Here is a 7,508-nt window from a genome sequence, read left to right on the forward strand (position 1 = left end):
CTGCTTTGGAAAGCTCGAGCTGAGGTGAGAGGCAATGCATGCTGTTTTGGTTTCATCTGGTTTGACTCTTTGGACAGTGGCTCGGGCTAGCTTAGCTTCTGCTGGTGCATTACGCCTACAGTACATGCAGGCCTGGCTTAGTTTACGCTGGGCTTAGCAGTCGAGCTTGCAGCACAATGCATAAAGGGAAAGACAGATGGTCAGCAGATAGGAAGGGACCATACAGTGCCGAGTGTTTTGACCTCAGAGATAGGCCCTGCTGTGCACCTTGACTGACTCCTTCCGGATGGAAGTAGAGCTTGGTCAAATTTGAGTCTTCATTTGGCTGTTACGAGGTATTTTACTGAAATAGATGCCATAATTTCCATACCAGACATACCTGGGTGTGTGGATGTTAATATGGCCGCTCACTCTGGCGACAGAACTGTGAAAATTGATTGTGTCATATTTGATGTTTTCAGCTACACATACATAATACAATCCAAAAGATGCAGATCCTGCACATCGCTGTATATCCTATTTGTCTTCAGGAGCTGAGTTTCTGCGATCCCCTATGCGTTCCCAGTACAAACAGTGGACAGACAGGGTGACCTGATAAAGCAGGGCAGAGATGTGAAGAAAAGCACTACAGTACTAGACTTTATGGATTACGGACGCTTACTAAGGCCAGCTGGCAGCGGCATTATCTTGGTCAGTCTGACTAATTGAATGAGAGTCAGCGGGACTGGGGCGTCTCGAGTGAAAGTCATTGGCTTGACCTCTGAATACCATGCATGTAGTAACCCATTAGGCTGGTATCTGTGCGCTCTGTCTGTGCGGTGCAGTTTATCTCGGCTGCTTGTATTTGTTCAGCAGAGACGATAAGCTACCAGGTTTCCATTGGTCGTAAGCCTTGTGACAACGTTTGCTGTGGCATCAGCCAGGTGTTGTCGGCAAAATAAAGCAGAAACACAAATGGCTGTGACCGACGAGAGCAAACATGAGCTGGGTACCTGAGTGGCCGCATTTCCATTTATTACCATTTCGTGCTGGCAAACCACACTTCTATGGTCATTTGCATGGCCAAGAGGAACAAGTGGTCAATGTTTTTTTTCAAGGCTGCGGAGAGAGGGCTTCATTGTTGAAGTGAAATAGGAAAAAGGTTCAGTTTCCAGTGAGTAATGGAAAATGAGTGAGCATAACAGTAAAGGTTTTATCAAAGTGTCCCGAGCAGAGCTAACCTAGCTTTCACCGACTTGCAACATGTTCCTTTGCATCCTCCAGAGAGGATCAGAGCACGGCTATACCCTGCAGCCTAATTCGTATTTAATACTATGGATGTTATGATGCTTATGAAATTGTCTTTGGCATAAGCTACGGCTCCTTGAGTTCAATATCATCAAGTGCCATTAGCGATAAGGACGGGTGAGTTGGCTCAGCAGCAGCTGTACCAGGACTAAGCTACTGTTCAGAGGCAACACAAGAAGCGTTTTTCACAGAGTCAGCAGATAGGTGTGCCCCATATCATAATAGCCTTAGCTAAACCACAGTGACCCGAATGGCCCAGCACATGATGTCTGGTTCAGTGTCCCCGTCTCCTAACAAAGAACAGATGATGCACCTTTCTTTAAGGAGACAGCGATAGTGTCTGGGATGGAAATCCACCCCTGCATTCTGTAAATGGACTTGTTTACTGTGTGAACGCGACTCCTTGCTTCACCACAGGACTCAGGCAAGCCATCAGCTAATTACAGTACAGTTGGCAGCCAGAGTTGAACAGCGCCGTTTGGATGAACATGATGATTAACATGATACCCAAGCTCACTTGATCTAAAGGTCTGAGGTGAAAATTGTAGAAGCGCTGCACCTACAGTCGCTGCTTCCTTCCCTTAAAACCAAAGATGGAAAATACTACGGCAGATTAAAGCTCTTTACAGTGAAATATCAAGTGAACACGTATCAAATGAGTTGAAATCTTAAGCCCATAAATTGCAGCACTTGAAAACATAAGAGCTGAATGATTCAGCAAACTCACCCTCGTGTCACGGAGCAATCAGACTCCCTCTTTCATGCAGAAGATGTCTGAAAAACCTACCGACCACTAAATCCTTTTAATACCATCTCGAGGTGCAATTCCGAGAAAGGGGATTTCTGGCTGACAGGGGTCTTGCTGTGAGGACTTGGTACTCGTCTCGGACTTATCCCATTCTTTTCGCAACAGGAAGGGCTGAACTGATGTTCCATTTTAGAAAACACCCACTTCCCCTTGATCCACAGCCAGATGTATGACACCACCCTGGCCTTTTCCACGCAGGCGATGATGTCCACTGCTCGACGGCCCCGTGCCTAGCGTCTAGCGCAGAGCTAAATCTAGATAGACCGTAGCTCTTCTAACACATAAGGTTAATTATGACGTGGGCCTTATTAGAACGGTGAAGTTCCGGCTATTTGTGTCCACATACATAAACCGTGTCAAACCATCAGAGCCTGTTCTGAACAAACAACCTTTTGTACAACCCTTGTTATGTGGAGGATAAAAAAAAAAGAGTTGCTGTACAGGGGGAATAACTTTGTGAGAACCGCACAAAGCAGCGAGCAGTGACAGCGCAGATGCCACACAACACAAGTTTTTTTTTTCGAAAGAGAGTGAAAAAATGTGTAGCCCATGTGGCAAAAAGATAAAGCTCCTGACATTTGCACTGAGGAAAGGGGGCAAGCCTACTGCTGCCTCTCCCTCTGGAGTCGAAAGAGAAAGTCCATTACAGTGCTGGAAAACTGCAGTGAGCGTAGTTACTGGGTGGCTGCAGGCTCCCAGTGCTGTGCATTTATTCCCCCCACACACACACACACACACTATAGTTTCTTCCCCTTGCTTCCTTTTTTTCTTCTTTTTTTTTTACAGCCTCACATGCTTTTCTCTCGCACAGATAAAACATCTCCTGTCCTCCCTCCCCACCCAGACTGGTATGCAGCACACTGCAGCAAAACTCCTGAAAAAAAATCTTTGTAAAAAAAAAAAAAAAAAGAAAGAAAGAAGGAAAGACAACAAAAAGAAAAAGGTAAAGCCAGCCAATATGACGGTTCTTTCCCACCTCGTTTCACTGGGTCCTGTGGCTCTGCTGTGTGCCTCTGTCTGTCTGCTGTCCCGAACACAGGAGGCACCCGGTGCTTCTGTGACACTGAGCTACAGTGCAGCTTTCCCTTCAGCCTCAGCGACTGGAGTTAATGACCATGTGAACTGTTGTCATTCCTCGCGAGCTGCCGAGTGCTGCAGCCGGAGGTCCATGCCGAGACAGGGATTTTCTCTGGATGTCTCTCTCTCTCTCTCGGTCTCTGAGCCAGGGAGCAAGCGAGCGAGGCAGGCAGGCGGGCAGGCAGGAAGCAGAAGAGTGTCTACTCCAACTATCTGGCTGAAACACTTCCAGCCAACCCCCCCGCCCCACACACACACACACACACACACACACACACACACACACACACGTACACGCACACACCCCTAGAGCCAGCCCCTTCCTGCACACCAGCCTGTGGCAAGGCCCTGCCCCTTAACAGCTCCAGCCAATAGAAAGACAGCTACATTGAATCACAGCTTTTTGAGCCTCTCCATTGGAAAAGGAGTAGACTATGTGATAGGGCGAAAAACTGTGCTTACAGTGACATGCCCTGAATGCTGATCTCAAAAGGTATTTCCCCAATTTCATGCCCTGCTCAACCAGCAAGTACATTATATATTCTTTCTCCATCCCTCTCCTGGTGAACTTGATTATATTCAAATTCAAAACAGCACCACCAATTGTTGTTCCTTTAGGAAACAACCTCAAGTATATAAAGTCTAGACTTGATCAAACAACAAAGCAATACAAGTAAGCAGTGCTCAGGGAGTTGCTGCAGTGGCATAATGAAGATCAGCCCCGTCCTTGTCTAGGTTCCATCATCACATTTACCACCATCCCCCCAGGAAACCAGAGCACCACACCTCCTCCCACTCCCGACTCTCCTCTACCTCCCCTCAGCATCCGTCCTCTAAACTCATCCACTCCAACCAACCCCCCCCCCCTTTCCCTTACACATCTCTTTTCCATCCCTCACCTGTACGTTTCACCCATCTCTCAAAGATATCTTTCGAGCTCGGTTTCAGTTAAATTTCTTAATTTTACTGGACTGCAAAAAGGCACAGTGGCGAATATTTCTGTTGTTGTTATTGCATCGGAATTTTCTTGGAGTAGAAAGAAAACAAAGAGGATTGGTGGCGGCTGGGACGTGGAAGTCTTGTTCTCTCTCCTCCCCCACCCCGTCCTCTCCCCTCCGCCCGGCCGATGACATGCCGGTTGGCATCACACGAGCTGTGAAACCGGAGCGTCACAGAACTGATGAGTCAGAGAACCAGCTTCATGACTTTTCGATCCAGATTCAATAGAACAGCTGGACCGTCTGTCTCTCTGTGTGTGTGTGTGTGTGTGTGTGTGTTTCTGTCTGTCTCTCTCTTTCTCTCTCTCTCTCTCATACAAAAGCTGTGAATGACGCAGCAGCCTGGGTGTTTCGTTGACATCGATGAGGCTAAACATGCTTTACAGTTCAATGATAAACAAACCTATTGTACTGTCTGATCATGCTTTAATAGCGTGATGCTCCACAGGAAATGGATTTGTCAAATGGATCGGGGGAGCGATGGGGGTTGAGATGATTAATCTCTCTGGCATGAGAAATTGTCCACCTCAGCAAATGACACCGAATACTGACGTCATCTTCGGCATCAGAGCACCTGTAATGAAATAACACAGACAAGCGCTCTGCCATTATATGAACAGGGAGGCGGGGCATGTCAGCCTTTGTCAAAAGCAAAAGTGTCACCTTACACCTTCCCTATACTACACACAGATGCAGCAGATTGAAGGAGCAGGAATGCTACGAGGCAGCAACAACAGTGCATGACTGCAGGATGAAACTTGACTGGACGCTGTTGACTGGCCAGAAAACTAAACAACTCAATATCGTTCACCCAGAGCAATAGCAGTTGGGCAGGCCAGCCTGCGCCATCATCGCTGATAGATGAATCTCATTCCTCATTTGGCTGCAAACGACTTCTCAATAACTACATTACTGAATAATAAATGTATAACAGGCCTGCTGCTTGTAGCTAATTTCCATCGGCAGACCTCAGATAGCCTACCTTCTAAATAGGTTTGTCCGACAGGAAAACAAACAAAGGCCTGGCGGACAAACAAGCTCAGCCACTTCCTTCCCACATCGTATCCCCTCCCCTCTTATTATCCATGTCCTGTTTGACCCCCAACGGCTCCGCTCACTCACACACAACCAGATTTAGGATTCTGTGTCCCCAAGCGCCTTGATTTTCAAATACAAAAGGAGCCTTCCGAAAACAATGGCTAATTACAGCAAATGAAAATTGCTTGATCAAAAACAATTTGAAAATGCTAACCGGCGCAGAACACTGTATTCGGTGGTACTATTGGATAGTTGAACACAGCGGAGAGACGGAGAGAGAGAGAGAGAGATGGAGAGAGAGAGAGATGGATGGAGAGAGAGAGAGAGAGAGAAAAAAAAACAGGGCTCAGAAATAGGGCACTGAAGACAGATCAATGAAAAGGCAGCTGTCTTTTTCTATTATTAGCTGTAATCAAATATCAAGCGGCAGAGAGTTTACGCTTCCTTCCGCTCGGAACCCATTCTGGTAAGCCTGTCGCACAAGTCCACATGATGATAGAGCATAAACAAGTGGTTGTGTAGGCAAGTGGTCAGCCAGTGTGCTTTGGAGCAAGTTCAAGGCTGTGCAATGAAACCATCAATCAGGAAGCACTGGATTATTTACATTAAAATTACTTCTGGCTTGAAACCAAACAGTAATATGACTCTAATCCTATAATGCATTAAAAGCCAATTTTTGATGCTGATTACACATAGTTCACTTTTTCCAGGCAATCCTTGTGCGCTGTGGACTGCTATGTCTTACTCAAGTGGGCAATTGCTTTATTCGCCTTAATGAAAACAATATAGCCCATTAATGGCAAGCTAAAGTTATTTTGTTATACTGATAGTTAATTTGCTTCCACTGGTGCAATTCTGCACTGAGATGTCAATTTACATGTGCAGAAGGACCAATTACTGTACATGGCATAGCAGATAGCCACAACTTATTAACCTTACCCAGGTGGAAAGGCTCCAGCTCATCCAACCTGCAATAGATTTAAATGTTCCTCCACTTACGTCTCATTACAACTGCTTTATTCTGTCTCCTACACTACAATTACATCAAACAATCCATTAATCAAGGTGAAAGTACGGTTATATTGTGTGTGTTTTTTCCCCCATTTGCATTTGAATGCAATAACACACCACAATTATCTCTTTGTGCACTGGAATATGAGTGCACCCTGCAACAATGATGACAACGCCATTGCTTAATAAGGGGGGACTGACTATCGTAAATCAAATCAATAATAACTGGGTTATTATCAAACCTGTCCGCGAGTGATGTAATTATAGACATGTGTTACATGCCGCAGAAAAGCATTACGCTGAGTCGTGCGAGGAAAAGACACGCAGGGACCACTACGCACGCTGATTTGATTCTTCTTCTTTTTTTTGGTGACTATGGAGCTGCTTTTTTACTTGTTTCCATTAGCTGTCCGGGGCAGTTGTTGTGAGCTAGCATAGCGATACCAAAGCACCAGCGTGTTAAGTGTCCAGGACACTGGAGTGGCATCCTCACAATCATTGCAGCCACCTCCACGAGGAGCACCTAGAAGCACCGTCACGTCCGCCGCGCCGCCGTAACAAGTGTTAAAAGCCAGAGGCATGCGGAGCTAGCCAAGCTAACTACCTGCAGCTTACCTGATGGCGAACCTGTCACATCCAGCTGCACTTCAGCCGCCGCCGCCGCTGCTCGGGAGCGCTATTTCGGAAGAGGACGGGGGGGGGGGGGGAAGAGAAATGGTCTTCGTATGAGACTTCTCACTTTTTTCTCTTTTTTTCTCCCGTGGGCGAACTTTTTCGTGGTTTCGAAAAAAACGGTATTTTTTAATTGAGAAGGCAGAAGTGAGCTGTTACTCGCTACACGCTAGCTCGCTAACTACTTTTTTGGCTAAGGTAGGAAGCAACAAGCGATTTTGACAGTTCGAGGGAATGTTGAATGTGCTTTCGCCAGGGGGTTAGTACTAAGGTCTAAACATTAACTACGCATTTATTCTCAACTATAGGAGATAGTATTAGCTGTAACTAAAGGATAAATAGCAAGACATTGCAACGTGTTGATACGTGTCCTTTAATTTCAACACGGGAATTTACTTCTATTCGATAAACAACACATTTCCAACCCCGCAGCGGAGGTGGTACAGTCCAGATGAATCAAGGGTAAAGGGAGGGGGTGCTTGTTACCTAGGAAACAACAGTGAATCTCCCTCTGGCGAAAGATGTGGCCACGGATTTATGGACCAGTGCCTATCTGTCTGTCTGCCTGTCTGTCTGTCAAAATAGCCTGTCACCGAAAAGATGATTAAGATTGAGAA

At 46.2% G+C, this 7,508-nt stretch overlaps 1 protein-coding gene across 9 annotated transcripts in view; it reads right to left on the reverse strand.

Moving 5' to 3' along the window:
- The window catches only part of LOC117744179 (muscleblind-like protein 2a), a 45,811-nt gene extending 38,685 nt beyond the window's left edge, over positions 1 to 7,126 (reverse strand). For 4 of the 9 annotated variants that reach the window (XR_004611171.1, XM_034552386.1, XM_034552377.1 and 1 more), the window contains exons 1-3: positions 6,835 to 7,126; positions 4,574 to 4,744; positions 3,072 to 4,325 (exon numbers count right to left, since the gene is read on the reverse strand). The gene's annotated coding sequence lies outside the window, so the exon portion shown is untranslated. Of the gene's footprint in view, positions 1 to 2,014; positions 2,177 to 3,071; positions 4,326 to 4,573; positions 6,774 to 6,834 lie in introns of those variants that run through there. The other 5 variants (XM_034552395.1, XM_034552350.1, XM_034552359.1 and 2 more) reach the window with 4 other exon arrangements.
- Positions 7,127 to 7,508: the final 382 nt, after the last annotated feature.

This window comes from Cyclopterus lumpus, chromosome 2 (assembly GCF_009769545.1).
Source record: "Cyclopterus lumpus isolate fCycLum1 chromosome 2, fCycLum1.pri, whole genome shotgun sequence".
Taxonomy (NCBI): Eukaryota; Metazoa; Chordata; class Actinopteri; order Perciformes; family Cyclopteridae; genus Cyclopterus; species Cyclopterus lumpus.